This window comes from Microtus ochrogaster, linkage group LG4, assembly GCF_000317375.1.
Source record: "Microtus ochrogaster isolate Prairie Vole_2 linkage group LG4, MicOch1.0, whole genome shotgun sequence".
In the NCBI taxonomy this organism is placed as follows: Eukaryota; Metazoa; Chordata; class Mammalia; order Rodentia; family Cricetidae; genus Microtus; species Microtus ochrogaster.
This window is the reverse complement of record NC_022030.1, coordinates 26,103,604-26,111,562: the sequence shown is the minus strand read 5'-3', so window position 1 is coordinate 26,111,562 and position 7,959 is coordinate 26,103,604. Positions and strand designations below refer to the sequence as shown.

The 7,959-nt window shown below is 36.3% G+C and overlaps 1 protein-coding gene across 1 annotated transcript in view; it reads right to left on the bottom strand.

The window, feature by feature from the left end:
• Positions 1 to 6,085, bottom strand: part of Fbxl17 (F-box and leucine rich repeat protein 17) — a 465,763-nt gene extending 459,678 nt beyond the window's left edge. Inside the window, exon 1 of the mRNA XM_005361339.2 lies at positions 5,967 to 6,085. The gene's annotated coding sequence lies outside the window, so the exon portion shown is untranslated. The remainder of the gene's footprint in view (positions 1 to 5,966) is intronic.
• Between the last annotated feature and the right edge of the window lie 1,874 nt (positions 6,086 to 7,959).

Here is a 7,959-nt window from a genome sequence, read left to right as displayed (position 1 = left end):
GACCTTGGACTTTCCACAGGGCAGGGAACCCTGACTGCTCTTTGGACTGGAGAGGGAGGGGGAGAGGAGTGGGGGGAGAGGGAGAGGGGCGGGAGGAGGGGGAGGGAAATGGGAGGCAGGGAGGAGGCTACTTTGGACAGGTTTTGGAAAGTTCAAATACAAAATTCATTTCTAAAGAAAAACCAAAATATCCTGTCTAAGAGTGTTCTTCAAAATAATTAATTATTATAAATATTTAAGTATTATACATACTTATATTGCTTAGCTAATTTTCTAAAGCCAAAAAAAAGGCAATTTTTGTTATCCTCTCCCCCAATCTCTATTTCTCTGGCTCATTTTATCTAAAGAAAACAGACAATAGAACGGAAATAAGCATTTCTAATTAGGCTGAAGAAAAATGGTGAAGAAAACCTCAAAGCTACCGGATCACATACTGTGTGTCTCCTCTGAAAACTCAGGGAGACATTTCAAGAGTTCTTGGCAAAGACATGTATTTTTTAATTATCTTCATTGGTTACTTCTGAAAATGACATAAGAAAGGAAATGTCATGTCCTCCAGAAGTTATAGGACCTAGGAAATGTTTTAAATATCTTAATAGTCACAGATTCTCAAGTTAATGTCTCTTTTACAGTGTAATCCCCTCCACCATTGTAGCCGGCTATTATGCAGAGAATGGAAGGGAAGTGATATTTGAAAGTGTCCCAGAAAACAAAATGGTAGAAAAAGATGGAAAGAAAAAGGACACCATACAGGAAGTAATAGGCAAAAAGAATTGTGAGATGAGTGTGAAACGGAAGGATAAGGGGTTGTAGTGGGGAAGTCAAAAAAGTAGGGTTAAATTTTGAAAAGCAATCTAGTATAGTTTGCTAAATGGATGTAAGATAGAAAACTAGTGTCCAGAATAATTCTAAAGTTATTTTTCTTGATCTATAAGCTAAGGCATCCAATTACATACACAAAGAGATGTGGAGGAGCCACTAAGGAGGTAATAGCAAGTACTCAGTTATGTATATGTTAATTTGAGGTAAAAAGCTGCATGAATTCTTCAAGCTACTTCATTTGTGCTGTCTGGCTGCATCTACCGTTCAAATCAGGAACTGAAAACATTAATGTTACAAAAAATACAACCTACTTTTTAGAAATGTGAGGATATGGTGATCTCTGTAATCTCTCCCTTTTTCTTCCTGTATTTGTGTGTGTGTGTGTGTGTGTGTGTGTGTGTGTGTGTTTAATAAGCAAAATTTGTTATACATTTCTATTTCTGTGATGTATAATATATAATGAAGACAGTGGCACCAAAAAAAATATCGCCATCAACAAAATCTAAATTAACAGGAGATAGCAATCACTCGTCATTAATATCCCTTAATATAAATGAACTCAACTCACCTATTAAAAAGACACAGGCTAACAGATTGGATATGAAAACAAAATCCATCCTTCTGCTGCATACAAAATATACACCTCAATTTCTGTTGCAAGGAGCCACTTGTTTGTCCTGGCCATCCGGCTAGCTTAGCCCCGAAATAACCACATAGAAACTGTATTAAGTAAATCACTTCTTGGCCCAATAGCTCTAGCTTCCTATTGGCTAAATCTTACATTTTAATTTACCAATTTCTATTAATCTGTGTATCGCCACGTGGCAGTGGTTTACTGGCAAGATTCTAACCAGCGTCTGTCTCAGGCAGAGGATCCATGGTGTCTCTCCAACTCTGCTTTCTTCCTCCCAGAATTCAGTTCCATTTTCCCTGCCTACCTAAGTTCTGCCCTATCAACAGGCCAGGGCAGTTTCTTTATTCATTAACCAATGAAAGCTGCACGTAGACAGAAGGTCCTCCTACACAAAACCTCAAAGACAGACATCGCCTCAGAGGAAAGGGTTGGGAAAAAAAAATCCAATTAAATGGACCTAAGAAACAAGATGGTGTAGTTATCCTAATATCTAACAAAATAGACTTCAAACTAAAATCAATCAAAAGAGACAAAGAAGGACATTTCATATTAGTCATAGGAAAAAATCTATCAAGAGAAAATCTCAATACTGAATATATATGCCCCAAATACAAGACCACCCTCATATGTAAAAGAAATACTTCTAAAGCTTAAATCATGCATTAAACCACACACACTAACAGTGGGAGACTTCAACACTCCCCTCTCACCACTGGACAGGCGACAAAAAAATGAACATAGAAATAAGAGAACTAACAGATGTTATGACTCAAATGGACTTATCTATAGAATATTCCATCCAAACACAAAAAAAAATACCTTCTTCTCAGCACCTCATGGACCTTTCTCAAAAACTGACCACATACTCAAGTAACAAAACAAACCTCAACAGATTAAAAACAAAAAATGAAATAACCCCATGTATCTTATCAGATCACCATGGCTTAAAACTAGAATTCAACAACAAAGCCCACCAATACATGGAAATTAAACAATGATCACCTAAATCATCAATGAGTCAAGGAAGAAATAAAATGAAATGAAAATGACCACACAACATACCTAAATTTATGGGACACATTGAAAGCAGTGTTAAGAGGAAAGTTCATAGCACTAAATGTCTACATAAAGAAGCTAGGAAAACCCCATACTAGAGAATTAACAGAACAATTGAAAACTTTAGAACAAAAAGAAGCAAACTCACATAAGGGAACTAGACTGCAGGAAATAATCAAATTGAGAGCTGAAATCAACAAAATAGAAACAAAGAAAACAATACAAAGAATCAATGTGTTAGTTCTTCTAAGAAAATCAACAAAATAGACAAACCTTTATCCAAACTAACCAAAAGCAGAGAGATAATATCCAAATTAATAAAATCAGAAATGAAAAGAGGGATATAACAACAGATACAGAGGAAATCTAGAGAATCATCAGGTCATATTTGAAAACCTGTACTCCACAAAATTGGAAAACTTAAAGGAAATGGATAACTTTCTGGATACATATCACTTAGCAAAATTAAGTCAAGACCAGATAAGCAAATTAAATAGACCTATAAGTGCTAAAGAAATAGAAACAATTATCAAAAGTTTCCCAACCAAAAAAAGACCAGGACCAGATGTTTTCAGCTTAGAATTCTACAAGATTTTCAAAGAACTAATACCAATACTCCACAAATTGTTCCACATAGTAGAAATAGAAGGAACATTGCCAAACTCTTTTTATGAGGCTACAATTACCCTGATACCCAAACCACTTAAAGGACATTACTAAGAAAGAGAATTACAGACCAATCTCACTCATGAACGTTGATGCAAAAATACTGAAAAAATACTGGTTGGCAAAAAGAATCCAAGAACACATCAGAACCATCATCCACCATGATTAAGTCGGCTTCATCACAGAGATGCAGAGATGGTTCAACATACCAAAATCTGTCAACGTAATCCACCATATAAACAAAATGAAAAATAAAAACCACACATGATTATCTCATTAGATGCCGAAAAAGTTTTCGACAAAATACAACATCCCTTCATGATAAAGTCTTGCTGAGAGCAGGGATACAAGGAGCATACATAAACATAATTAGGGCAATATACAGCAAGCCAACAGCCAACATCAAACTAAATGGAGAGAAACTCCCAGCAATTCCACTGAAATCAGAAACAAGGCAAGGTTGTCCACTCTCTCCATATCTATTCAATATAGTTCTTGAGGTCCTAGCTACAGCAATAAAACAACAAAAGGAGATCAAGAAGACACAAACAGGAAAAGAAAAAGTCAAACTCTCACTATTTGCTGATGATATGATAGTTTATATAAGCGATCCAAAAAATTCTACCAAGGAACTTCTACAACTCATAAACACTTTCAGTAATGTAGCAGGATACAAGATTAACTCAAAAAAATCAGTAGCCCTCCTGGACACAGATGATAAACGGGCTGAGAAAGAAATCAGAGAAACATCACCCTTAACAATAGCCACAAATACCATAAAATATCTCAGAGTAATTCTAACCAAACAAGTGGAAGACTTGTATGACAAGAACTTTAAATCTTTGAAGAAAGAAATTTAAAGAAGACACAAAAAAGTGCAAAGATCTCCCATGCTCTTGGGTAGATAGAATTTAACATAGTAAAAATGACAATCTTATCAAATCTACAGATTCAATGCAAAATCCCAGCAAAATTCTTCACAGACTTTAAAACAGTACTCAACTTCATATGGAAAAGCAAAAAACCCAGGATAGCCAAAACAATCCTGTACAATAAAAGAACTTCTGGAGGCATCACAATCCCTGACTTCAAACTACTGCAGAGCTACAGTACTGAAAACAGCCTGATATTGGCATAAGAACAAACAGGAAGAACAACAGAACTGAATCGAAGACCCAGATATTAATCCACACACCTTTGAACACCTGATTTTTGACAAAGGAGCAAAAAATATCAAATGGAAAAACGAAAACACATTTAACAAATGGTGCTGGCATAACTGGATATCAACATGTAGAAGAATGAAAACAGACCCATATCTATCACCATGCACAAAACTCAAGTCCAAATGCATCAAAGACCTCAACATAAAGCCAGCCACACTGAACCTCATAGAAGAGAAAGTGGGAAGTACACTTGAATGCCTTGGCACAGGAGAGCACTTCCTAAATACAACCCCAGCAGCACAGACACTGAGAGAAACAATTAATAAATGAGACCTCCTGAAACTGAAAAGCTTCTGTAAAGCAAAGGACACAGTCAACAAGACAAAAACAACAACCTACGGAATGGAAAAGAGTCTTCACCAATCCCACATCATTGAGAGGTCTGATCTCTCCAAAATACACAAAGAAAAAAAAAGGAAAAGAAAAAAAAACAAAATACACAAAGAACTCAAGAAATTGGTCATCAAAAGAACAAATAATCCAATAAAAAAAAAAGGAGTACAGACCTAAACAGAGAACTCTCAACAGAGAAATTTAAAATGGCTGAAAGACACTTAAGGAAATGCTCAACATCCTTAGTCATCAGAGAAATGCCAATCAAAACATCCCTTACAACTGTAAGAATGGCAAGATCAAAAGCACTGATGGCAACTTATACTGGAGAGGTTATAGGGTAAAGGGAACACTCATGCATTGCTAGTGGGATCGCAAGCTGGTACAGCCCCTTTGGATATCAGTGTGGCAATTAATCAGAAAATTAGGAAACAACCTTCCTCAAAACCCAGCAATACCACGTTTAGGTATATACCCAAAGGATGCTCAACCGTGCCACAAGGACATGTGCTCAACTATGTTCATAGCAGCATTGTTTGTCATAGCCATAAACTGGAAACAACCTAAATGCCCCTCAACCGAACAATGAATAGGGAAAATGTGGTACATTTACACAACAAAGTACTACACAGCAGAAAAAAATAATGACATCTTGAAATTTTCAGGCAAATGAATGGATCTAGAAAGCATCATTTTGAGTGAGGTAATCCAGTCCCAGAAAGACAATTATCATATGCACTCATTCATAAGTGGTTTTTAAAACATAAAGCAAAGAAAACCAGCCTACAAATCACAATCCCGGAGAACCTAGACAATAATGAGGACCCTAAGAGAGGCATACATGGATCTAATCTACATGGGAAGTAGAAAAAGACAAGATCTCCTGAGCATGGGACCTCGAGAGAGGGTTGAAGGGGAGGGGAGAGGCAGGGAGGAGAGCAGAGAAAAATGTAGAGCTCAAAAAAAAATTAATAAAAAAAAAGAAACTATCTTTTCCACCGTGAAATATAGTTTTCAATTAAACTTATATATACACTGTGTGTGTGTGTGTGCGTGTGTGTGCGTGTGTGTGTGTGTGTGTGTGTGTGTGTGTGTGTGTAAAACATTAAATTTTTGGAAAATTGTTTAAAAGCATACCATTGTAGATTACAGTCTTCTGAAAAGAGAATAAAGATGTTTATTCAACTGAGTAGGGCAAATAAGGGTTTTAATAGAATTCATCTCCATACCTGCTGACGACTGCTAAGATCCAGCTGCTTCCAGAACTGGAAATCCAAACAAAGGTCACGCCAGTACTTGCAGACCAATGATGCAGAAAGGCAACGTTCATCCAGGGACAAATTGGAAAATATCTGTGAATTACAAAAGGAACCATGCATGTGCTTAATGTTTTCCAAGGCATAGCAATATGACAAACTTACAGGCTGAAGGACAATATTGAAAATATATTGAATACAAGTGAGCACCATCAAAGTCAGTCAGAGACTATCCTACAAAACAAGAAGTGTGATGACAGAGGGGCCAAGAACAGGAACTGGCACTATCTTTTAGGTAAGGAGAGAAAAGAAAACAGAATGATATTAATGTCTGTATTTTTCTCTTCCCTTATAGTAAAACATATTACAAGGACAAGCCAACAACAAATGAAACACTGCCTAGGCTAACGGAAGAGGAAAGACTAGGGAGTAAAGACATAAAGAGTCCTCTGAAGCTTTTGCCTGACCTTGGGAGCATAAGAACTTTTAGACACAACTTAAGAAAACTCAGAAGTAAACCATATGAGAGGTACTGTACCTTATGGTACCTCCTAGACACTCATAACCCCTGCCTAATGCTGAGAGATACAAATCTAATGCTGGACATCCCACAAAACATCTGCTTGAGACTTCAAAGGTTCAAGGTCATGAAAAAAAACAAGGAAAGATGAGAAACTGTTATATTCAGAAAAGATCAAATAGAAACAGGTTCTAGTGCAAACCCTGAACTGGATCCTGGACAAAAAATAGGAAAGAACATTATCTAAGAAAGTGATCAAATCAAAATAAAGATTAATTTGTAATTATGAGTAATATACCAGCACTGGTACCACAGTTTTGGCAAATGTACTTGTGGAATGTAAATCAATAAAGTTAAGGGAGACAAACTGAGTGCAGAGAGGAGGGGAACCTCTGTACTGTATTGTCTTTGTACTTTTTCTATAAATCTAAAATCATTCCATAGAATACACATTGTACATCTTAAATAGCGCAATAAAAATAAAACTACTCCAAGGTGCAGACCTACTTTAAAAGAATTTAAAAGTCCTATCAGGAAAGAAGTGCTGGAGCCAGGATTAGGGTTCAGGCAGGTCTTTGAAGATGTTGGAGACACGTCAACAAATGATGGGATGTAGGAGATACTGAGTTGAACCAATTATCAGAAACACCTCAAAGCCAATTGATAACAATGGAAACCAATCAGATGTTAGACAATATAAAGGAAATTAGTTTTTACTTTTCTATATTATAATTATATTGATATTTTATTGTCTCTTTTATTCTGGTGTTTATGAGAAATTCAATCGAAAATTATGTTTTTATATTCACTGAAAATTTTTTGAAAAGTTTAAAAGTTAAAACAAGATAAGCATAATATTGCTGAATTCTGGGTAAACAATATTTAAAGGGTTTGATTTACTATTCTATAGAGACATTTCATTTGTATTTTAATAAATAAAGCTTGCCTGAAGATCAGAGAGTAAAGGAGCCCCACTGGTCTGTTTACAGACCAGGCAGTGGTGACACACACCTTTAATCCCAGTAGCCACACTAGTTTGCCACAGACACGTGGCAGTAGTGGTGCACACCTTTAATCCCAGCCCTAGAGAAGTGTAAGACAGGAGGAGACAGCTCTCAGGCTCAGTCTCATTCTAAGATTCCTAGAGGCAGGATCACTATTTTTGAACTGAGGTTGAGGTAACAGCCAGTGGCTGGTAGCTTTGCTTTTCTGGTCTTCAGGTTGAACCCCAATATCTGTGTCTGAGTTTTTATAACCATTTTTCACTATTCTCTACTTTGGCTCATATGTAAAAATGTTCACAAAAGTAAAAGTTTTAAAACAGACTTTTAACACAAGTCCCTTACCTTATGGTTTAAATCACGGCTTTAACATTTATTATGGATGTAGCCTTGGGTAAACTGCTTAACCTCTTGTATATCATTCTTAAAATGGGAGTAATATAAC